Source organism: Hippocampus zosterae, chromosome 2, assembly GCF_025434085.1.
Source record: "Hippocampus zosterae strain Florida chromosome 2, ASM2543408v3, whole genome shotgun sequence".
NCBI classification, from domain to species: Eukaryota; Metazoa; Chordata; class Actinopteri; order Syngnathiformes; family Syngnathidae; genus Hippocampus; species Hippocampus zosterae.
In genome coordinates this window covers 1,574,382-1,600,373 of record NC_067452.1, presented here as the reverse complement: position 1 = coordinate 1,600,373, position 25,992 = coordinate 1,574,382, and positions in this window count along the sequence as shown.

Genomic DNA, 25,992 nt, shown 5'->3' with positions numbered 1-25,992 from the left:
GTCCTTTGGTTTAGGCGTGACACTCATTTTCAGTTTTTATTGCTTTAAATGCACTTTCAGTCCGAGTTGAGCCGTTTTTTTACTTTGAATGTATCTTCATAGGAATAAGTTGTGTAGTCAAATTAATGCTCATTTAGGCTTCAGAATGTCAACCTGAACTAAATACATGTTGAAATGTGTGCATAAGTCCTTTGGTTTAGGCGTGACACTCATTTTCAGTTTTTATTGCTTTAAATGCACTTTCAGGCCTAGTTGAGCACGTTTTGTGACTTTGAATGTACCTTCATAGGAATGAGTTGTGTAGTCAAATTAATGCTCATTTAGGCTTCAGGAGGTCAACCTGAACTAAATACATGTTGAAATGTGTGCATAAGTCCTTTGGTTTAGGCGTGACACCCATTTTCAGTTTTTATTGCTTTAAATGCACTTTCAGTCCGAGTTGAGCCCGTTTTTTTACTTTGAATGTATCTTCATAGGAATAAGTTGTGTAGTCAAATTAATGCTCATTTAGGCTTCAGGAGGTCAACCTGAACTAAATACATGTTGAAATGTGTGCATAAGTCCTTTGGTTTAGGCGTGACACTCATTTTCAGTTTTTATTGCTTTAAATGCACTTTCAGGCCTAGTTGAGCACGTTTTGTGACTTTGAATGTACCTTCATAGGAATGAGTTGTGTAGTCAAATTAATGCTCATTTAGGCTTCAGGAGGTCAACCTGAACTAAATACATGTTGAAATGTGTGCATAAGTCCTTTGGTTTAGGCGTGACACTCATTTTCAGTTTTTATTGCTTTAAATGCACTTTCAGTCCCAGTTGAGCCCGTTTTTTTACTTTGAATGTTCCTTCATAGGAATAAGTTGTGTAGTCAAATTAATGCTCATTTAGGCTTCAGGAGGTCAACCTGAACTAAATACATGTTGAAATGTGAGCATAAGTCCTTTGGTTTAGGCGTGACACTCATTTTCAGTTTTTATTGCTTTAAATGCACTTTCAGTCCGAGTTGAGCCCGTTTTTTTACTTTGAATGTATCTTCATAGGAATAAGTTGTGTAGTCAAATTAATGCTCATTTAGGCTTCAGAATGTCAACCTGAACTAAATACATGTTGAAATGTGTGCATAAGTCCTTTGGTTTAGGCGTGACACTCATTTTCAGTTTTTATTGCTTTAAATGCACTTTCAGGCCTAGTTGAGCACGTTTTGTGACTTTGAATGTACCTTCATAGGAATGAGTTGTGTAGTCAAATTAATGCTCATTTAGGCTTCAGGAGGTCAACCTGAACTAAATACATGTTGAAATGTGTGCATAAGTCCTTTGGTTTAGGCGTGACACTCATTTTCAGTTTTTATTGCTTTAAATGCACTTTCAGTCCGAGTTGAGCCCGTTTTTTTACTTTGAATGTATCTTCATAGGAATAAGTTGTGTAGTCAAATTAATGCTCATTTAGGCTTCAGGAGGTCAACCTGAACTAAATACATGTTGAAATGTGTGCATAAGTCCTTTGGTTTAGGCGTGACACTCATTTTCAGTTTTTATTGCTTTAAATGCACTTTCAGTCCGAGTTGAGCCCGTTTTTTTACTTTGAATGTATCTTCATAGGAATAAGTTGTGTAGTCAAATTAATGCTCATTTAGGCTTCAGGAGGTCAACCTGAACTAAATACATGTTGAAATGTGTGCATAAGTCCTTTGGTTTAGGCGTGACACTCATTTTCAGTTTTTATTGCTTTAAATGCACTTTCAGGCCTAGTTGAGCACGTTTTGTGACTTTGAATGTACCTTCATAGGAATGAGTTGTGTAGTCAAATTAATGCTCATTTAGGCTTCAGGAGGTCAACCTGAACTAAATACATGTTGAAATGTGTGCATAAGTCCTTTGGTTTAGGCGTGACACTCATTTTCAGTTTTTATTGCTTTAAATGCACTTTCAGTCCGAGTTGAGCCCGTTTTTTTACTTTGAATGTTCCTTCATAGGAATAAGTTGTGTAGTCAAATTAATGCTCATTTAGGCTTCAGGAGGTCAACCTGAACTAAATACATGTTGAAATGTGAGCATAAGTCCTTTGGTTTAGGCGTGACACTCATTTTCAGTTTTTATTGCTTTAAATGCACTTTCAGTCCGAGTTGAGCCCGTTTTTTTACTTTGAATGTATCTTCATAGGAATAAGTTGTGTAGTCAAATTAATGCTCATTTAGGCTTCAGAATGTCAACCTGAACTAAATACATGTTGAAATGTGTGCATAAGTCCTTTGGTTTAGGCGTGACACTCATTTTCAGTTTTTATTGCTTTAAATGCACTTTCAGGCCTAGTTGAGCACGTTTTGTGACTTTGAATGTACCTTCATAGGAATGAGTTGTGTAGTCAAATTAATGCTCATTTAGGCTTCAGGAGGTCAACCTGAACTAAATACATGTTGAAATGTGTGCATAAGTCCTTTGGTTTAGGCGTGACACTCATTTTCAGTTTTTATTGCTTTAAATGCACTTTCAGTCCGAGTTGAGCCCGTTTTTTTACTTTGAATGTATCTTCATAGGAATAAGTTGTGTAGTCAAATTAATGCTCATTTAGGCTTCAGGAGGTCAACCTGAACTAAATACATGTTGAAATGTGTGCATAAGTCCTTTGGTTTAGGCGTGACACTCATTTTCAGTTTTTATTGCTTTAAATGCACTTTCAGGCCTAGTTGAGCACGTTTTGTGACTTTGAATGTACCTTCATAGGAATGAGTTGTGTAGTCAAATTAATGCTCATTTAGGCTTCAGGAGGTCAACCTGAACTAAATACATGTTGAAATGTGTGCATAAGTCCTTTGGTTTAGGCGTGACACTCATTTTCAGTTTTTATTGCTTTAAATGCACTTTCAGTCCGAGTTGAGCCCGTTTTTTTACTTTGAATGTTCCTTCATAGGAATAAGTTGTGTAGTCAAATTAATGCTCATTTAGGCTTCAGGAGGTCAACCTGAACTAAATACATGTTGAAATGTGAGCATAAGTCCTTTGGTTTAGGCGTGACACTCATTTTCAGTTTTTATTGCTTTAAATGCACTTTCAGTCCGAGTTGAGCCCGTTTTTTTACTTTGAATGTATCTTCATAGGAATAAGTTGTGTAGTCAAATTAATGCTCATTTAGGCTTCAGAATGTCAACCTGAACTAAATACATGTTGAAATGTGTGCATAAGTCCTTTGGTTTAGGCGTGACACTCATTTTCAGTTTTTATTGCTTTAAATGCACTTTCAGGCCTAGTTGAGCACGTTTTGTGACTTTGAATGTACCTTCATAGGAATGAGTTGTGTAGTCAAATTAATGCTCATTTAGGCTTCAGGAGGTCAACCTGAACTAAATACATGTTGAAATGTGTGCATAAGTCCTTTGGTTTAGGCGTGACACTCATTTTCAGTTTTTATTGCTTTAAATGCACTTTCAGTCCGAGTTGAGCCCGTTTTTTTACTTTGAATGTATCTTCATAGGAATAAGTTGTGTAGTCAAATTAATGCTCATTTAGGCTTCAGGAGGTCAACCTGAACTAAATACATGTTGAAATGTGTGCATAAGTCCTTTGGTTTAGGCGTGACACTCATTTTCAGTTTTTATTGCTTTAAATGCACTTTCAGTCCGAGTTGAGCCCGTTTTTTTACTTTGAATGTATCTTCATAGGAATAAGTTGTGTTGTCAAATTAATGCTCATTTAGGCTTCAGGAGGTCAACCTGAACTAAATACATGTTGAAATGTGTGCATAAGTCCTTTGGTTTAGGCGTGACACTCATTTTCAGTTTTTATTGCTTTAAATGCACTTTCAGTCCGAGTTGAGCCGTTTTTTTACTTTGAATGTATCTTCATAGGAATAAGTTGTGTAGTCAAATTAATGCTCATTTAGGCTTCAGAATGTCAACCTGAACTAAATACATGTTGAAATGTGTGCATAAGTCCTTTGGTTTAGGCGTGACACTCATTTTGAGTTTTTATTGCTTTAAATGCACTTTCAGGCCTAGTTGAGCACGTTTTGTGACTTTGAATGTACCTTCATAGGAATGAGTTGTGTAGTCAAATTAATGCTCATTTAGGCTTCAGGAGGTCAACCTGAACTAAATACATGTTGAAATGTGTGCATAAGTCCTTTGGTTTAGGCGTGACACTCATTTTCAGTTTTTATTGCTTTAAATGCACTTTCAGGCCTAGTTGAGCACGTTTTGTGACTTTGAATGTACCTTCATAGGAATGAGTTGTGTAGTCAAATTAATGCTCATTTAGGCTTCAGGAGGTCAACCTGAACTAAATACATGTTGAAATGTGTGCATAAGTCCTTTGGTTTAGGCGTGACACTCATTTTCAGTTTTTATTGCTTTAAATGCACTTTCAGTCCGAGTTGAGCCCGTTTTTTTACTTTGAATGTTCCTTCATAGGAATAAGTTGTGTAGTCAAATTAATGCTCATTTAGGCTTCAGGAGGTCAACCTGAACTAAATACATGTTGAAATGTGTGCATAAGTCCTTTGGTTTAGGCGTGACACTCATTTTCAGTTTTTATTGCTTTAAATGCACTTTCAGTCCGAGTTGAGCCCGTTTTTTTACTTTGAATGTATCTTCATAGGAATAAGTTGTGTAGTCAAATTAATGCTCATTTAGGCTTCAGAATGTCAACCTGAACTAAATACATGTTGAAATGTGTGCATAAGTCCTTTGGTTTAGGCGTGACACTCATTTTCAGTTTTTATTGCTTTAAATGCACTTTCAGGCCTAGTTGTGCACGTTTTGTGACTTTGAATGTACCTTCATAGGAATGAGTTGTGTAGTCAAATTAATGCTCATTTAGGCTTCAGGAGGTCAACCTGAACTAAATACATGTTGAAATGTGTGCATAAGTCCTTTGGTTTAGGCGTGACACTCATTTTCAGTTTTTATTGCTTTAAATGCACTTTCAGGCCTAGTTGAGCACGTTTTGTGACTTTGAATGTACCTTCATAGGAATGAGTTGTGTAGTCAAATTAATGCTCATTTAGGCTTCAAGGGTCAACCTGAACTAAATACATGTTGAAATGTGTGCATAAGTCCTTTGGTTTAGGCGTGACACTCATTTTCAGTTTTTATTGCTTTAAATGCACTTTCAGTCCGAGTTGAGCCGTTTTTTTACTTTGAATGTATCTTCATAGGAATAAGTTGTGTAGTCAAATTAATGCTCATTTAGGCTTCAGAATGTCAACCTGAACTAAATACATGTTGAAATGTGTGCATAAGTCCTTTGGTTTAGGCGTGACACTCATTTTCAGTTTTTATTGCTTTAAATGCACTTTCAGGCCTAGTTGAGCACGTTTTGTGACTTTGAATGTACCTTCATAGGAATGAGTTGTGTAGTCAAATTAATGCTCATTTAGGCTTCAGGAGGTCAACCTGAACTAAATACATGTTGAAATGTGTGCATAAGTCCTTTGGTTTAGGCGTGACACTCATTTTCAGTTTTTATTGCTTTAAATGCACTTTCAGTCCGAGTTGAGCCCGTTTTTTTACTTTGAATGTATCTTCATAGGAATAAGTTGTGTAGTCAAATTAATGCTCATTTAGGCTTCAGGAGGTCAACCTGAACTAAATACATGTTGAAATGTGTGCATAAGTCCTTTGGTTTAGGCGTGACACTCATTTTCAGTTTTTATTGCTTTAAATGCACTTTCAGGCCTAGTTGAGCACGTTTTGTGACTTTGAATGTACCTTCATAGGAATGAGTTGTGTAGTCAAATTAATGCTCATTTAGGCTTCAGGAGGTCAACCTGAACTAAATACATGTTGAAATGTGTGCATAAGTCCTTTGGTTTAGGCGTGACACTCATTTTCAGTTTTTATTGCTTTAAATGCACTTTCAGTCCGAGTTGAGCCCGTTTTTTTACTTTGAATGTTCCTTCATAGGAATAAGTTGTGTAGTCAAATTAATGCTCATTTAGGCTTCAGGAGGTCAACCTGAACTAAATACATGTTGAAATGTGAGCATAAGTCCTTTGGTTTAGGCGTGACACTCATTTTCAGTTTTTATTGCTTTAAATGCACTTTCAGTCCGAGTTGAGCCCGTTTTTTTACTTTGAATGTATCTTCATAGGAATAAGTTGTGTAGTCAAATTAATGCTCATTTAGGCTTCAGAATGTCAACCTGAACTAAATACATGTTGAAATGTGTGCATAAGTCCTTTGGTTTAGGCGTGACACTCATTTTCAGTTTTTATTGCTTTAAATGCACTTTCAGGCCTAGTTGAGCACGTTTTGTGACTTTGAATGTACCTTCATAGGAATGAGTTGTGTAGTCAAATTAATGCTCATTTAGGCTTCAGGAGGTCAACCTGAACTAAATACATGTTGAAATGTGTGCATAAGTCCTTTGGTTTAGGCGTGACACTCATTTTCAGTTTTTATTGCTTTAAATGCACTTTCAGTCCGAGTTGAGCCCGTTTTTTTACTTTGAATGTATCTTCATAGGAATAAGTTGTGTAGTCAAATTAATGCTCATTTAGGCTTCAGGAGGTCAACCTGAACTAAATACATGTTGAAATGTGTGCATAAGTCCTTTGGTTTAGGCGTGACACTCATTTTCAGTTTTTATTGCTTTAAATGCACTTTCAGTCCGAGTTGAGCCCGTTTTTTTACTTTGAATGTATCTTCATAGGAATAAGTTGTGTAGTCAAATTAATGCTCATTTAGGCTTCAGGAGGTCAACCTGAACTAAATACATGTTGAAATGTGTGCATAAGTCCTTTGGTTTAGGCGTGACACTCATTTTCAGTTTTTATTGCTTTAAATGCACTTTCAGGCCTAGTTGAGCACGTTTTGTGACTTTGAATGTACCTTCATAGGAATGAGTTGTGTAGTCAAATTAATGCTCATTTAGGCTTCAGGAGGTCAACCTGAACTAAATACATGTTGAAATGTGTGCATAAGTCCTTTGGTTTAGGCGTGACACTCATTTTCAGTTTTTATTGCTTTAAATGCACTTTCAGTCCGAGTTGAGCCCGTTTTTTTACTTTGAATGTTCCTTCATAGGAATAAGTTGTGTAGTCAAATTAATGCTCATTTAGGCTTCAGGAGGTCAACCTGAACTAAATACATGTTGAAATGTGTGCATAAGTCCTTTGGTTTAGGCGTGACACTCATTTTCAGTTTTTATTGCTTTAAATGCACTTTCAGGCCTAGTTGAGCACGTTTTGTGACTTTGAATGTACCTTCATAGGAATGAGTTGTGTAGTCAAATTAATGCTCATTTAGGCTTCAGGAGGTCAACCTGAACTAAATACATGTTGAAATGTGTGCATAAGTCCTTTGGTTTAGGCGTGACACTCATTTTCAGTTTTTATTGCTTTAAATGCACTTTCAGTCCGAGTTGAGCCGTTTTTTTACTTTGAATGTATCTTCATAGGAATAAGTTGTGTAGTCAAATTAATGCTCATTTAGGCTTCAAAATGTCAACCTGAACTAAATACATGTTGAAATGTGTGCATAAGTCCTTTGGTTTAGGCGTGACACTCATTTTCAGTTTTTATTGCTTTAAATGCACTTTCAGGCCTAGTTGAGCACGTTTTGTGACTTTGAATGTACCTTCATAGGAATGAGTTGTGTAGTCAAATTAATGCTCATTTAGGCTTCAGGAGGTCAACCTGAACTAAATACATGTTGAAATGTGTGCATAAGTCCTTTGGTTTAGGCGTGACACTCATTTTCAGTTTTTATTGCTTTAAATGCACTTTCAGTCCGAGTTGAGCCGTTTTTTTACTTTGAATGTATCTTCATAGGAATAAGTTGTGTAGTCAAATTAATGCTCATTTAGGCTTCAGAATGTCAACCTGAACTAAATACATGTTGAAATGTGTGCATAAGTCCTTTGGTTTAGGCGTGACACTCATTTTCAGTTTTTATTGCTTTAAATGCACTTTCAGTCCGAGTTGAGCCCGTTTTTTTACTTTGAATGTATCTTCATAGGAATAAGTTGTGTAGTCAAATTAATGCTCATTTAGGCTTCAGGAGGTCAACCTGAACTAAATACATGTTGAAATGTGTGCATAAGTCCTTTGGTTTAGGCGTGACACTCATTTTCAGTTTTTATTGCTTTAAATGCACTTTCAGGCCTAGTTGAGCACGTTTTGTGACTTTGAATGTACCTTCATAGGAATGAGTTGTGTAGTCAAATAAATGCTCATTTAGGCTTCAGGAGGTCAACCTGAACTAAATACATGTTGAAATGTGTGCATAAGTCCTTTGGTTTAGGCGTGACACTCATTTTCAGTTTTTATTGCTTTAAATGCACTTTCAGTCCGAGTTGAGCCGTTTTTTTACTTTGAATGTATCTTCATAGGAATAAGTTGTGTAGTCAAATTAATGCTCATTTAGGCTTCAGAATGTCAACCTGAACTAAATACATGTTGAAATGTGTGCATAAGTCCTTTGGTTTAGGCGTGACACTCATTTTCAGTTTTTATTGCTTTAAATGCACTTTCAGGCCTAGTTGAGCACGTTTTGTGACTTTGAATGTACCTTCATAGGAATGAGTTGTGTAGTCAAATTAATGCTCATTTAGGCTTCAGGAGGTCAACCTGAACTAAATACATGTTGAAATGTGTGCATAAGTCCTTTGGTTTAGGCGTGACACTCATTTTCAGTTTTTATTGCTTTAAATGCACTTTCAGTCCGAGTTGAGCCCGTTTTTTTACTTTGAATGTATCTTCATAGGAATAAGTTGTGTAGTCAAATTAATGCTCATTTAGGCTTCAGGAGGTCAACCTGAACTAAATACATGTTGAAATGTGTGCATAAGTCCTTTGGTTTAGGCGTGACACTCATTTTCAGTTTTTATTGCTTTAAATGCACTTTCAGGCCTAGTTGAGCACGTTTTGTGACTTTGAATGTACCTTCATAGGAATGAGTTGTGTAGTCAAATTAATGCTCATTTAGGCTTCAGGAGGTCAACCTGAACTAAATACATGTTGAAATGTGTGCATAAGTCCTTTGGTTTAGGCGTGACACTCATTTTCAGTTTTTATTGCTTTAAATGCACTTTCAGTCCGAGTTGAGCCCGTTTTTTTACTTTGAATGTTCCTTCATAGGAATAAGTTGTGTAGTCAAATTAATGCTCATTTAGGCTTCAGGAGGTCAACCTGAACTAAATACATGTTGAAATGTGAGCATAAGTCCTTTGGTTTAGGCGTGACACTCATTTTCAGTTTTTATTGCTTTAAATGCACTTTCAGTCCGAGTTGAGCCCGTTTTTTTACTTTGAATGTATCTTCATAGGAATAAGTTGTGTAGTCAAATTAATGCTCATTTAGGCTTCAGAATGTCAACCTGAACTAAATACATGTTGAAATGTGTGCATAAGTCCTTTGGTTTAGGCGTGACACTCATTTTCAGTTTTTATTGCTTTAAATGCACTTTCAGGCCTAGTTGAGCACGTTTTGTGACTTTGAATGTACCTTCATAGGAATGAGTTGTGTAGTCAAATTAATGCTCATTTAGGCTTCAGGAGGTCAACCTGAACTAAATACATGTTGAAATGTGTGCATAAGTCCTTTGGTTTAGGCGTGACACTCATTTTCAGTTTTTATTGCTTTAAATGCACTTTCAGTCCGAGTTGAGCCCGTTTTTTTACTTTGAATGTATCTTCATAGGAATAAGTTGTGTAGTCAAATTAATGCTCATTTAGGCTTCAGAATGTCAACCTGAACTAAATACATGTTGAAATGTGTGCATAAGTCCTTTGGTTTAGGCGTGACACTCATTTTCAGTTTTTATTGCTTTAAATGCACTTTCAGGCCTAGTTGAGCACGTTTTGTGACTTTGAATGTACCTTCATAGGAATGAGTTGTGTAGTCAAATTAATGCTCATTTAGGCTTCAGGAGGTCAACCTGAACTAAATACATGTTGAAATGTGTGCATAAGTCCTTTGGTTTAGGCGTGACACTCATTTTCAGTTTTTATTGCTTTAAATGCACTTTCAGTCCGAGTTGAGCCCGTTTTTTTACTTTGAATGTATCTTCATAGGAATAAGTTGTGTAGTCAAATTAATGCTCATTTAGGCTTCAGGAGGTCAACCTGAACTAAATACATGTTGAAATGTGTGCATAAGTCCTTTGGTTTAGGCGTGACACTCATTTTCAGTTTTTATTGCTTTAAATGCACTTTCAGGCCTAGTTGAGCACGTTTTGTGACTTTGAATGTACCTTCATAGGAATGAGTTGTGTAGTCAAATTAATGCTCATTTAGGCTTCAGGAGGTCAACCTGAACTAAATACATGTTGAAATGTGTGCATAAGTCCTTTGGTTTAGGCGTGACACTCATTTTCAGTTTTTATTGCTTTAAATGCACTTTCAGTCCGAGTTGAGCCCGTTTTTTTACTTTGAATGTTCCTTCATAGGAATAAGTTGTGTAGTCAAATTAATGCTCATTTAGGCTTCAGGAGGTCAACCTGAACTAAATACATGTTGAAATGTGAGCATAAGTCCTTTGGTTTAGGCGTGACACTCATTTTCAGTTTTTATTGCTTTAAATGCACTTTCAGTCCGAGTTGAGCCCGTTTTTTTACTTTGAATGTATTTTCATAGGAATAAGTTGTGTAGTCAAATTAATGCTCATTTAGGCTTCAGAATGTCAACCTGAACTAAATACATGTTGAAATGTGTGCATAAGTCCTTTGGTTTAGGCGTGACACTCATTTTCAGTTTTTATTGCTTTAAATGCACTTTCAGGCCTAGTTGAGCACGTTTTGTGACTTTGAATGTACCTTCATAGGAATGAGTTGTGTAGTCAAATTAATGCTCATTTAGGCTTCAGGAGGTCAACCTGAACTAAATACATGTTGAAATGTGTGCATAAGTCCTTTGGTTTAGGCGTGACACTCATTTTCAGTTTTTATTGCTTTAAATGCACTTTCAGTCCGAGTTGAGCCCGTTTTTTTACTTTGAATGTATCTTCATAGGAATAAGTTGTGTAGTCAAATTAATGCTCATTTAGGCTTCAGGAGGTCAACCTGAACTAAATACATGTTGAAATGTGTGCATAAGTCCTTTGGTTTAGGCGTGACACTCATTTTCAGTTTTTATTGCTTTAAATGCACTTTCAGGCCTAGTTGAGCACGTTTTGTGACTTTGAATGTACCTTCATAGGAATGAGTTGTGTAGTCAAATAAATGCTCATTTAGGCTTCAGGAGGTCAACCTGAACTAAATACATGTTGAAATGTGTGCATAAGTCCTTTGGTTTAGGCGTGACACTCATTTTCAGTTTTTATTGCTTTAAATGCACTTTCAGTCCGAGTTGAGCCGTTTTTTTACTTTGAATGTATCTTCATAGGAATAAGTTGTGTAGTCAAATTAATGCTCATTTAGGCTTCAGAATGTCAACCTGAACTAAATACATGTTGAAATGTGTGCATAAGTCCTTTGGTTTAGGCGTGACACTCATTTTCAGTTTTTATTGCTTTAAATGCACTTTCAGGCCTAGTTGAGCACGTTTTGTGACTTTGAATGTACCTTCATAGGAATGAGTTGTGTAGTCAAATTAATGCTCATTTAGGCTTCAGGAGGTCAACCTGAACTAAATACATGTTGAAATGTGTGCATAAGTCCTTTGGTTTAGGCGTGACACCCATTTTCAGTTTTTATTGCTTTAAATGCACTTTCAGTCCGAGTTGAGCCCGTTTTTTTACTTTGAATGTATCTTCATAGGAATAAGTTGTGTAGTCAAATTAATGCTCATTTAGGCTTCAGGAGGTCAACCTGAACTAAATACATGTTGAAATGTGTGCATAAGTCCTTTGGTTTAGGCGTGACACTCATTTTCAGTTTTTATTGCTTTAAAAGCACTTTCAGGCCTAGTTGAGCACGTTTTGTGACTTTGAATGTACCTTCATAGGAATGAGTTGTGTAGTCAAATTAATGCTCATTTAGGCTTCAGGAGGTCAACCTGAACTAAATACATGTTGAAATGTGTGCATAAGTCCTTTGGTTTAGGCGTGACACTCATTTTCAGTTTTTATTGCTTTAAATGCACTTTCAGTCCGAGTTGAGCCCGTTTTTTTACTTTGAATGTTCCTTCATAGGAATAAGTTGTGTAGTCAAATTAATGCTCATTTAGGCTTCAGGAGGTCAACCTGAACTAAATACATGTTGAAATGTGAGCATAAGTCCTTTGGTTTAGGCGTGACACTCATTTTCAGTTTTTATTGCTTTAAATGCACTTTCAGTCCGAGTTGAGCCCGTTTTTTTACTTTGAATGTATCTTCATAGGAATAAGTTGTGTAGTCAAATTAATGCTCATTTAGGCTTCAGAATGTCAACCTGAACTAAATACATGTTGAAATGTGTGCATAAGTCCTTTGGTTTAGGCGTGACACTCATTTTCAGTTTTTATTGCTTTAAATGCACTTTCAGGCCTAGTTGAGCACGTTTTGTGACTTTGAATGTACCTTCATAGGAATGAGTTGTGTAGTCAAATTAATGCTCATTTAGGCTTCAGGAGGTCAACCTGAACTAAATACATGTTGAAATGTGTGCATAAGTCCTTTGGTTTAGGCGTGACACTCATTTTCAGTTTTTATTGCTTTAAATGCACTTTCAGTCCGAGTTGAGCCCGTTTTTTTACTTTGAATGTATCTTCATAGGAATAAGTTGTGTAGTCAAATTAATGCTCATTTAGGCTTCAGGAGGTCAACCTGAACTAAATACATGTTGAAATGTGTGCATAAGTCCTTTGGTTTAGGCGTGACACTCATTTTCAGTTTTTATTGCTTTAAATGCACTTTCAGTCCGAGTTGAGCCCGTTTTTTTACTTTGAATGTATCTTCATAGGAATAAGTTGTGTAGTCAAATTAATGCTCATTTAGGCTTCAGGAGGTCAACCTGAACTAAATACATGTTGAAATGTGTGCATAAGTCCTTTGGTTTAGGCGTGACACTCATTTTCAGTTTTTATTGCTTTAAATGCACTTTCAGGCCTAGTTGAGCACGTTTTGTGACTTTGAATGTACCTTCATAGGAATGAGTTGTGTAGTCAAATTAATGCTCATTTAGGCTTCAGGAGGTCAACCTGAACTAAATACATGTTGAAATGTGTGCATAAGTCCTTTGGTTTAGGCGTGACACTCATTTTCAGTTTTTATTGCTTTAAATGCACTTTCAGTCCGAGTTGAGCCCGTTTTTTTACTTTGAATGTTCCTTCATAGGAATAAGTTGTGTAGTCAAATTAATGCTCATTTAGGCTTCAGGAGGTCAACCTGAACTAAATACATGTTGAAATGTGAGCATAAGTCCTTTGGTTTAGGCGTGACACTCATTTTCAGTTTTTATTGCTTTAAATGCACTTTCAGTCCGAGTTGAGCCCGTTTTTTTACTTTGAATGTATCTTCATAGGAATAAGTTGTGTAGTCAAATTAATGCTCATTTAGGCTTCAGAATGTCAACCTGAACTAAATACATGTTGAAATGTGTGCATAAGTCCTTTGGTTTAGGCGTGACACTCATTTTCAGTTTTTATTGCTTTAAATGCACTTTCAGGCCTAGTTGAGCACGTTTTGTGACTTTGAATGTACCTTCATAGGAATGAGTTGTGTAGTCAAATTAATGCTCATTTAGGCTTCAGGAGGTCAACCTGAACTAAATACATGTTGAAATGTGTGCATAAGTCCTTTGGTTTAGGCGTGACACTCATTTTCAGTTTTTATTGCTTTAAATGCACTTTCAGTCCGAGTTGAGCCCGTTTTTTTACTTTGAATGTATCTTCATAGGAATAAGTTGTGTAGTCAAATTAATGCTCATTTAGGCTTCAGGAGGTCAACCTGAACTAAATACATGTTGAAATGTGTGCATAAGTCCTTTGGTTTAGGCGTGACACTCATTTTCAGTTTTTATTGCTTTAAATGCACTATCAGGCCTAGTTGAGCACGTTTTGTGACTTTGAATGTACCTTCATAGGAATGAGTTGTGTAGTCAAATTAATGCTCATTTAGGCTTCAGGAGGTCAACCTGAACTAAATACATGTTGAAATGTGTGCATAAGTCCTTTGGTTTAGGCGTGACACTCATTTTCAGTTTTTATTGCTTTAAATGCACTTTCAGTCCGAGTTGAGCCCGTTTTTTTACTTTGAATGTTCCTTCATAGGAATAAGTTGTGTAGTCAAATTAATGCTCATTTAGGCTTCAGGAGGTCAACCTGAACTAAATACATGTTGAAATGTGAGCATAAGTCCTTTGGTTTAGGCGTGACACTCATTTTCAGTTTTTATTGCTTTAAATGCACTTTCAGTCCGAGTTGAGCCCGTTTTTTTACTTTGAATGTATCTTCATAGGAATAAGTTGTGTAGTCAAATTAATGCTCATTTAGGCTTCAGAATGTCAACCTGAACTAAATACATGTTGAAATGTGTGCATAAGTCCTTTGGTTTAGGCGTGACACTCATTTTCAGTTTTTATTGCTTTAAATGCACTTTCAGGCCTAGTTGAGCACGTTTTGTGACTTTGAATGTACCTTCATAGGAATGAGTTGTGTAGTCAAATTAATGCTCATTTAGGCTTCAGGAGGTCAACCTGAACTAAATACATGTTGAAATGTGTGCATAAGTCCTTTGGTTTAGGCGTGACACTCATTTTCAGTTTTTATTGCTTTAAATGCACTTTCAGTCCGAGTTGAGCCCGTTTTTTTACTTTGAATGTATCTTCATAGGAATAAGTTGTGTAGTCAAATTAATGCTCATTTAGGCTTCAGGAGGTCAACCTGAACTAAATACATGTTGAAATGTGTGCATAAGTCCTTTGGTTTAGGCGTGACACTCATTTTCAGTTTTTATTGCTTTAAATGCACTTTCAGTCCGAGTTGAGCCCGTTTTTTTACTTTGAATGTATCTTCATAGGAATAAGTTGTGTTGTCAAATTAATGCTCATTTAGGCTTCAGGAGGTCAACCTGAACTAAATACATGTTGAAATGTGTGCATAAGTCCTTTGGTTTAGGCGTGACACTCATTTTCAGTTTTTATTGCTTTAAATGCACTTTCAGTCCGAGTTGAGCCGTTTTTTTACTTTGAATGTATCTTCATAGGAATAAGTTGTGTAGTCAAATTAATGCTCATTTAGGCTTCAGAATGTCAACCTGAACTAAATACATGTTGAAATGTGTGCATAAGTCCTTTGGTTTAGGCGTGACACTCATTTTGAGTTTTTATTGCTTTAAATGCACTTTCAGGCCTAGTTGAGCACGTTTTGTGACTTTGAATGTACCTTCATAGGAATGAGTTGTGTAGTCAAATTAATGCTCATTTAGGCTTCAGGTGGTCAACCTGAACTAAATACATGTTGAAATGTGTGCATAAGTCCTTTGGTTTAGGCATGACACTCATTTTCAGTTTTTATTGCTTTAAATGCACTTTCAGGCCTAGTTGAGCACGTTTTGTGACTTTGAATGTACCTTCATAGGAATGAGTTGTGTAGTCAAATTAATGCTCATTTAGGCTTCAGGAGGTCAACCTGAACTAAATACATGTTGAAATGTGTGCATAAGTCCTTTGGTTTAGGCGTGACACTCATTTTCAGTTTTTATTGCTTTAAATGCACTTTCAGTCCGAGTTGAGCCCGTTTTTTTACTTTGAATGTTCCTTCATAGGAATAAGTTGTGTAGTCAAATTAATGCTCATTTAGGCTTCAGGAGGTCAACCTGAACTAAATACATGTTGAAATGTGTGCATAAGTCCTTTGGTTTAGGCGTGACACTCATTTTCAGTTTTTATTGCTTTAAATGCACTTTCAGTCCGAGTTGAGCCCGTTTTTTTACTTTGAATGTATCTTCATAGGAATAAGTTGTGTAGTCAAATTAATGCTCATTTAGGCTTCAGAATGTCAACCTGAACTAAATACATGTTGAAATGTGTGCATAAGTCCTTTGGTTTAGGCGTGACACTCATTTTCAGTTTTTATTGCTTTAAATGCACTTTCAGGCCTAGTTGTGCACGTTTTGTGACTTTGAATGTACCTTCATAGGAATGAGTTGTGTAGTCAAATTAATGCTCATTTAGGCTTCAGGAGGTCAACCTGAACTAAATACATGTTGAAATGTGTGCATAAGTCCTTTGGTTTAGGCGTGATACTCATTTTCAGTTTTTATTGCTTTAAATGCACTTTCAGTCCGAGTTGAGCCCGTTTTTTTACTTTGAATGTATCTTCATAGGAATAAGTTGTGTAGTCAAATTAATGCTCATTTAGGCTTCAGGAGGTCAACCTGAACTAAATACATGTTGAAATGTGTGCATAAGTCCTTTGGTTTAGGCGTGACACTCATTTTCAGTTTTTATTGCTTTAAATGCACTTTCAGGCCTAGTTGAGCACGTTTTGTGACTTTGAATGTACCTTCATAGGAATGAGTTGTGTAGTCAAATTAATGCTCATTTAGGCTTCAAGGGTCAACCTGAACTAAATACATGTTGAAATGTGTGCATAAGTCCTTTGGTTTAGGCGTGACACTCATTTTCAGTTTTTATTGCTTTAAATGCACTTTCAGTCCGAGTTGAGCCGTTTTTTTACTTTGAATGTATCTTCATAGGAATAAGTTGTGTAGTCAAATTAATGCTCATTTAGGCTTCAGAATGTCAACCTGAACTAAATACATGTTGAAATGTGTGCATAAGTCCTTTGGTTTAGGCGTGACACTCATTTTCAGTTTTTATTGCTTTAAATGCACTTTCAGGCCTAGTTGAGCACGTTTTGTGACTTTGAATGTACCTTCATAGGAATGAGTTGTGTAGTCAAATTAATGCTCATTTAGGCTTCAGGAGGTCAACCTGAACTAAATACATGTTGAAATGTGTGCATAAGTCCTTTGGTTTAGGCGTGACACTCATTTTCAGTTTTTATTGCTTTAAATGCACTTTCAGTCCGAGTTGAGCCGTTTTTTTACTTTGAATGTATCTTCATAGGAATAAGTTGTGTAGTCAAATTAATGCTCATTTAGGCTTCAGAATGTCAACCTGAACTAAATACATGTTGAAATGTGTGCATAAGTCCTTTGGTTTAGGCGTGACACTCATTTTCAGTTTTTATTGCTTTAAATGCACTTTCAGGCCTAGTTGAGCACGTTTTGTGACTTTGAATGTACCTTCATAGGAATGAGTTGTGTAGTCAGATTAATGCTCATTTAGGCTTCAGGAGGTCAACCTGAACTAAATACATGTTGAAATGTGTGCATAAGTCCTTTGGTTTAGGCGTGACACTCATTTTCAGTTTTTATTGCTTTAAATGCACTTTCAGTCCGAGTTGAGCCGTTTTTTTACTTTGAATGTATCTTCATAGGAATACGTTGTGTAGTCAAATTAATGCTCATTTAGGCTTCAGAATGTCAACCTGAACTAAATACATGTTGAAATGTGTGCATAAGTCCTTTGGTTTAGGCGTGACACTCATTTTCAGTTTTTATTGCTTTAAATGCACTTTCAGGCCTAGTTGAGCACGTTTTGTGACTTTGAATGTACCTTCATAGGAATGAGTTGTGTAGTCAAATTAATGCTCATTTAGGCTTCAGGAGGTCAACCTGAACTAAATACATGTTGAAATGTGTGCATAAGTCCTTTGGTTTAGGCGTGACACCCATTTTCAGTTTTTATTGCTTTAAATGCACTTTCAGTCCGAGTTGAGCCCGTTTTTTTACTTTGAATGTATCTTCATAGGAATAAGTTGTGTAGTCAAATTAATGCTCATTTAGGCTTCAGGAGGTCAACCTGAACTAAATACATGTTGAAATGTGTGCATAAGTCCTTTGGTTTAGGCGTGACACTCATTTTCAGTTTTTATTGCTTTAAATGCACTTTCAGGCCTAGTTGAGCACGTTTTGTGACTTTGAATGTACCTTCATAGGAATGAGTTGTGTAGTCAAATTAATGCTCATTTAGGCTTCAGGAGGTCAACCTGAACTAAATACATGTTGAAATGTGTGCATAAGTCCTTTGGTTTAGGCGTGACACCCATTTTCAGTTTTTATTGCTTTAAATGCACTTTCAGTCCGAGTTGAGCCCGTTTTTTTACTTTGAATGTATCTTCATAGGAATAAGTTGTGTAGTCAAATTAATGCTCATTTAGGCTTCAGGAGGTCAACCTGAACTAAATACATGTTGAAATGTGTGCATAAGTCCTTTGGTTTAGGCGTGACACTCATTTTCAGTTTTTATTGCTTTAAATGCACTTTCAGGCCTAGTTGAGCACGTTTTGTGACTTTGAATGTACCTTCATAGGAATGAGTTGTGTAGTCAAATTAATGCTCATTTAGGCTTCAGGAGGTCAACCTGAACTAAATACATGTTGAAATGTGTGCATAAGTCCTTTGGTTTAGGCGTGACACTCATTTTCAGTTTTTATTGCTTTAAATGCACTTTCAGTCCGAGTTGAGCCCGTTTTTTTACTTTGAATGTTCCTTCATAGGAATAAGTTGTGTAGTCAAATTAATGCTCATTTAGGCTTCAGGAGGTCAACCTGAACTAAATACATGTTGAAATGTGAGCATAAGTCCTTTGGTTTAGGCGTGACACTCATTTTCAGTTTTTATTGCTTTAAATGCACTTTCAGTCCGAGTTGAGCCCGTTTTTTTACTTTGAATGTATCTTCATAGGAATAAGTTGTGTAGTCAAATTAATGCTCATTTAGGCTTCAGGAGGTCAACCTGAACTAAATACATGTTGAAATGTGTGCATAAGTCCTTTGGTTTAGGCGTGACACTCATTTTCAGTTTTTATTGCTTTAAATGCACGTTCAGGCCTAGTTGAGCACGTTTTGTGACTTTGAATGTACCTTCATAGGAATGAGTTGTGTAGTCAAATAAATGCTCATTTAGGCTTCAGGAGGTCAACCTGAACTAAATACATGTTGAAATGTGTGCATAAGTCCTTTGGTTTAGGCGTGACACTCATTTTCAGTTTTTATTGCTTTAAATGCACTTTCAGTCCGAGTTGAGCCGTTTTTTTACTTTGAATGTATCTTCATAGGAATAAGTTGTGTAGTCAAATTAATGCTCATTTAGGCTTCAGAATGTCAACCTGAACTAAATACATGTTGAAATGTGTGCATAAGTCCTTTGGTTTAGGCGTGACACTCATTTTCAGTTTTTATTGCTTTAAATGCACTTTCAGGCCTAGTTGAGCACGTTTTGTGACTTTGAATGTACCTTCATAGGAATGAGTTGTGTAGTCAAATTAATGCTCATTTAGGCTTCAGGAGGTCAACCTGAACTAAATACATGTTGAAATGTGTGCATAAGTCCTTTGGTTTAGGCGTGACACCCATTTTCAGTTTTTATTGCTTTAAATGCACTTTCAGTCCGAGTTGAGCCCGTTTTTTTACTTTGAATGTATCTTCATAGGAATAAGTTGTGTAGTCAAATTAATGCTCATTTAGGCTTCAGGAGGTCAACCTGAACTAAATACATGTTGAAATGTGTGCATAAGTCCTTTGGTTTAGGCGTGACACTCATTTTCAGTTTTTATTGCTTTAAATGCACTTTCAGGCCTAGTTGAGCACGTTTTGTGACTTTGAATGTACCTTCATAGGAATGAGTTGTGTAGTCAAATTAATGCTCATTTAGGCTTCAGGAGGTCAACCTGAACTAAATACATGTTGAAATGTGTGCATAAGTCCTTTGGTTTAGGCGTGACACTCATTTTCAGTTTTTATTGCTTTAAATGCACTTTCAGTCCGAGTTGAGCCCGTTTTTTTACTTTGAATGTATCTTCATAGGAATAAGTTGTGTAGTCAAATAAATGCTCATTTAGGCTTCAGGAGGTCAACCTGAACTAAATACATGTTGAAATGTGTGCATAAGTCCTTTGGTTTAGGCGTGACACTCATTTTCAGTTTTTATTGCTTTAAATGCACTTTCAGTCCGAGTTGAGCCGTTTTTTTACTTTGAATGTATCTTCATAGGAATAAGTTGTGTAGTCAAATTAATGCTCATTTAGGCTTCAGAATGTCAACCTGAACTAAATACATGTTGAAATGTGTGCATAAGTCCTTTGGTTTAGGCGTGACACTCATTTTCAGTTTTTATTGCTTTAAATGCACTTTCAGGCCTAGTTGAGCACGTTTTGTGACTTTGAATGTACCTTCATAGGAATGAGTTGTGTAGTCAAATTAATGCTCATTTAGGCTTCAGGAGGTCAACCTGAACTAAATACATGTTGAAATGTGTGCATAAGTCCTTTGGTTTAGGCGTGACACTCATTTTCAGTTTTTATTGCTTTAAATGCACTTTCAGTCCGAGTTGAGCCCGTTTTTTTACTTTGAATGTATCTTCATAGGAATAAGTTGTGTAGTCAAATTAATGCTCATTTAGGCTTCAGGAGGTCAACCTGAACTAAATACATGTTGAAATGTGTGCATAAGTCCTTTGGTTTAGGCGTGACACTCATTTTCAGTTTTTATTGCTTTAAATGCACTTTCAGGCCTAGTTGAGCACGTTTTGTGACTTTGAATGTACCTTCATAGGAATGAGTTGTGTAGTCAAATAAATGCTCATTTAGGCTTCAGGAGGTCAACCTGAACTAAATACATGTTGAAATGTGTGCATAAGTCCTTTGGTTTAGGCGTGACACTCATTTTCAGTTTTTATTGCTTTAAATGCACTTTCAGTCCGAGTTGAGCCGTTTTTTTACTTTGAATGTATCTTCATAGGAATAAGTTGTGTAGTCAAATTAATGCTCATTTAGGCTTCAGAATGTCAACCTGAACTAAATACATGTTGAAATGTGTGCATAAGTCCTTTGGTTTAGGCGTGACACTCATTTTCAGTTTTTATTGCTTTAAATGCACTTTCAGGCCTAGTTGAGCACGTTTTGTGACTTTGAATGTACCTTCATAGGAATGAGTTGTGTAGTCAAATTAATGCTCATTTAGGCTTCAGGAGGTCAACCTGAACTAAATACATGTTGAAATGTGTGCATAAGTCCTTTGGTTTAGGCGTGACACCCATTTTCAGTTTTTATTGCTTTAAATGCACTTTCAGTCCGAGTTGAGCCCGTTTTTTTACTTTGAATGTATCTTCATAGGAATAAGTTGTGTAGTCAAATTAATGCTCATTTAGGCTTCAGGAGGTCAACCTGAACTAAATACATGTTGAAATGTGTGCATAAGTCCTTTGGTTTAGGCGTGACACTCATTTTCAGTTTTTATTGCTTTAAATGCACTTTCAGGCCTAGTTGAGCACGTTTTGTGACTTTGAATGTACCTTCATAGGAATGAGTTGTGTAGTCAAATTAATGCTCATTTAGGCTTCAGGAGGTCAACCTGAACTAAATACATGTTGAAATGTGTGCATAAGTCCTTTGGTTTAGGCGTGACACTCATTTTCAGTTTTTATTGCTTTAAATGCACTTTCAGTCCGAGTTGAGCCCGTTTTTTTACTTTGAATGTTCCTTCATAGGAATAAGTTGTGTAGTCAAATTAATGCTCATTTAGGCTTCAGGAGGTCAACCTGAACTAAATACATGTTGAAATGTGAGCATAAGTCCTTTGGTTTAGGCGTGACACTCATTTTCAGTTTTTATTGCTTTAAATGCACTTTCAGTCCGAGTTGAGCCCGTTTTTTTACTTTGAATGTATCTTCATAGGAATAAGTTGTGTAGTCAAATTAATGCTCATTTAGGCTTCAGAATGTCAACCTGAACTAAATACATGTTGAAATGTGTGCATAAGTCCTTTGGTTTAGGCGTGACACTCATTTTCAGTTTTTATTGCTTTAAATGCACTTTCAGGCCTAGTTGAGCACGTTTTGTGACTTTGAATGTACCTTCATAGGAATGAGTTGTGTAGTCAAATTAATGCTCATTTAGGCTTCAGGAGGTCAACCTGAACTAAATACATGTTGAAATGTGTGCATAAGTCCTTTGGTTTAGGCGTGACACTCATTTTCAGTTTTTATTGCTTTAAATGCACTTTCAGTCCGAGTTGAGCCCGTTTTTTTACTTTGAATGTATCTTCATAGGAATAAGTTGTGTAGTCAAATTAATGCTCATTTAGGCTTCAGAATGTCAACCTGAACTAAATACATGTTGAAATGTGTGCATAAGTCCTTTGGTTTAGGCGTGACACTCATTTTCAGTTTTTATTGCTTTAAATGCACTTTCAGGCCTAGTTGAGCACGTTTTGTGACTTTGAATGTACCTTCATAGGAATGAGTTGTGTAGTCAAATTAATGCTCATTTAGGCTTCAGGAGGTCAACCTGAACTAAATACATGTTGAAATGTGTGCATAAGTCCTTTGGTTTAGGCGTGACACTCATTTTCAGTTTTTATTGCTTTAAATGCACTTTCAGTCCGAGTTGAGCCCGTTTTTTTACTTTGAATGTATCTTCATAGGAATAAGTTGTGTAGTCAAATTAATGCTCATTTAGGCTTCAGGAGGTCAACCTGAACTAAATACATGTTGAAATGTGTGCATAAGTCCTTTGGTTTAGGCGTGACACTCATTTTCAGTTTTTATTGCTTTAAATGCACTTTCAGGCCTAGTTGAGCACGTTTTGTGACTTTGAATGTACCTTCATAGGAATGAGTTGTGTAGTCAAATAAATGCTCATTTAGGCTTCAGGAGGTCAACCTGAACTAAATACATGTTGAAATGTGTGCATAAGTCCTTTGGTTTAGGCGTGACACTCATTTTCAGTTTTTATTGCTTTAAATGCACTTTCAGTCCGAGTTGAGCCGTTTTTTTACTTTGAATGTATCTTCATAGGAATAAGTTGTGTAGTCAAATTAATGCTCATTTAGGCTTCAGAATGTCAACCTGAACTAAATACATGTTGAAATGTGTGCATAAGTCCTTTGGTTTAGGCGTGACACTCATTTTCAGTTTTTATTGCTTTAAATGCACTTTCAGGCCTAGTTGAGCACGTTTTGTGACTTTGAATGTACCTTCATAGGAATGAGTTGTGTAGTCAAATTAATGCTCATTTAGGCTTCAGGAGGTCAACCTGAACTAAATACATGTTGAAATGTGTGCATAAGTCCTTTGGTTTAGGCGTGACACCCATTTTCAGTTTTTATTGCTTTAAATGCACTTTCAGTCCGAGTTGAGCCCGTTTTTTTACTTTGAATGTATCTTCATAGGAATAAGTTGTGTAGTCAAATTAATGCTCATTTAGGCTTCAGGAGGTCAACCTGAACTAAATACATGTTGAAATGTGTGCATAAGTCCTTTGGTTTAGGCGTGACACTCATTTTCAGTTTTTATTGCTTTAAATGCACTTTCAGGCCTAGTTGAGCACGTTTTGTGACTTTGAATGTACCTTCATAGGAATGAGTTGTGTAGTCAAATTAATGCTCATTTAGGCTTCAGGAGGTCAACCTGAACTAAATACATGTTGAAATGTGTGCATAAGTCCTTTGGTTTAGGCGTGACACTCATTTTCAGTTTTTATTGCTTTAAATGCACTTTCAGTCCGAGTTGAGCCCGTTTTTTTACTTTGAATGTTCCTTCATAGGAATAAGTTGTGTAGTCAAATTAATGCTCATTTAGGCTTCAGGAGGTCAACCTGAACTAAATACATGTTGAAATGTGAGCATAAGTCCTTTGGTTTAGGCGTGACACTCATTTTCAGTTTTTATTGCTTTAAATGCACTTTCAGTCCGAGTTGAGCCCGTTTTTTTACTTTGAATGTATCTTCATAGGAATAAGTTGTGTAGTCAAATTAATGCTCATTTAGGCTTCAGAATGTCAACCTGAACTAAATACATGTTGAAATGTGTGCATAAGTCCTTTGGTTTAGGCGTGACACTCATTTTCAGTTTTTATTGCTTTAAATGCACTTTCAGGCCTAGTTGAGCACGTTTTGTGACTTTGAATGTACCTTCATAGGAATGAGTTGTGTAGTCAAATTAATGCTCATTTAGGCTTCAGGAGGTCAACCTGAACTAAATACATGTTGAAATGTGTGCATAAGTCCTTTGGTTTAGGCGTGACACTCATTTTCAGTTTTTATTGCTTTAAATGCACTTTCAGTCCGAGTTGAGCCCGTTTTTTTACTTTGAATGTATCTTCATAGGAATAAGTTGTGTAGTCAAATTAATGCTCATTTAGGCTTCAGGAGGTCAACCTGAACTAAATACATGTTGAAATGTGTGCATAAGTCCTTTGGTTTAGGCGTGACACTCATTTTCAGTTTTTATTGCTTTAAATGCACTTTCAGTCCGAGTTGAGCCCGTTTTTTTACTTTGAATGTATCTTCATAGGAATAAGTTGTGTAGTCAAATTAATGCTCATTTAGGCTTCAGGAGGTCAACCTGAACTAAATACATGTTGAAATGTGTGCATAAGTCCTTTGGTTTAGGCGTGACACTCATTTTCAGTTTTTATTGCTTTAAATGCACTTTCAGGCCTAGTTGAGCACGTTTTGTGACTTTGAATGTACCTTCATAGGAATGAGTTGTGTAGTCAAATTAATGCTCATTTAGGCTTCAGGAGGTCAACCTGAACTAAATACATGTTGAAATGTGTGCATAAGTCCTTTGGTTTAGGCGTGACACTCATTTTCAGTTTTTATTGCTTTAAATGCACTTTCAGTCCGAGTTGAGCCCGTTTTTTTACTTTGAATGTTCCTTCATAGGAATAAGTTGTGTAGTCAAATTAATGCTCATTTAGGCTTCAGGAGGTCAACCTGAACTAAATACATGTTGAAATGTGAGCATAAGTCCTTTGGTTTAGGCGTGACACTCATTTTCAGTTTTTATTGCTTTAAATGCACTTTCAGTCCGAGTTGAGCCCGTTTTTTTACTTTGAATGTATCTTCATAGGAATAAGTTGTGTAGTCAAATTAATGCTCATTTAGGCTTCAGAATGTCAACCTGAACTAAATACATGTTGAAATGTGTGCATAAGTCCTTTGGTTTAGGCGTGACACTCATTTTCAGTTTTTATTGCTTTAAATGCACTTTCAGGCCTAGTTGAGCACGTTTTGTGACTTTGAATGTACCTTCATAGGAATGAGTTGTGTAGTCAAATTAATGCTCATTTAGGCTTCAGGAGGTCAACCTGAACTAAATACATGTTGAAATGTGTGCATAAGTCCTTTGGTTTAGGCGTGACACTCATTTTCAGTTTTTATTGCTTTAAATGCACTTTCAGTCCGAGTTGAGCCCGTTTTTTTACTTTGAATGTATCTTCATAGGAATAAGTTGTGTAGTCAAATTAATGCTCATTTAGGCTTCAGGAGGTCAACCTGAACTAAATACATGTTGAAATGTGTGCATAAGTCCTTTGGTTTAGGCGTGACACTCATTTTCAGTTTTTATTGCTTTAAATGCACTTTCAGGCCTAGTTGAGCACGTTTTGTGACTTTGAATGTACCTTCATAGGAATGAGTTGTGTAGTCAAATTAATGCTCATTTAGGCTTCAGGAGGTCAACCTGAACTAAATACATGTTGAAATGTGTGCATAAGTCCTTTGGTTTAGGCGTGACACTCATTTTCAGTTTTTATTGCTTTAAATGCACTTTCAGTCCGAGTTGAGCCCGTTTTTTTACTTTGAATGTTCCTTCATAGGAATAAGTTGTGTAGTCAAATTAATGCTCATTTAGGCTTCAGGAGGTCAACCTGAACTAAATACATGTTGAAATGTGAGCATAAGTCCTTTGGTTTAGGCGTGACACTCATTTTCAGTTTTTATTGCTTTAAATGCACTTTCAGTCCGAGTTGAGCCCGTTTTTTTACTTTGAATGTATCTTCATAGGAATAAGTTGTGTAGTCAAATTAATGCTCATTTAGGCTTCAGAATGTCAACCTGAACTAAATACATGTTGAAATGTGTGCATAAGTCCTTTGGTTTAGGCGTGACACTCATTTTCAGTTTTTATTGCTTTAAATGCACTTTCAGGCCTAGTTGAGCACGTTTTGTGACTTTGAATGTACCTTCATAGGAATGAGTTGTGTAGTCAAATTAATGCTCATTTAGGCTTCAGGAGGTCAACCTGAACTAAATACATGTTGAAATGTGTGCATAAGTCCTTTGGTTTAGGC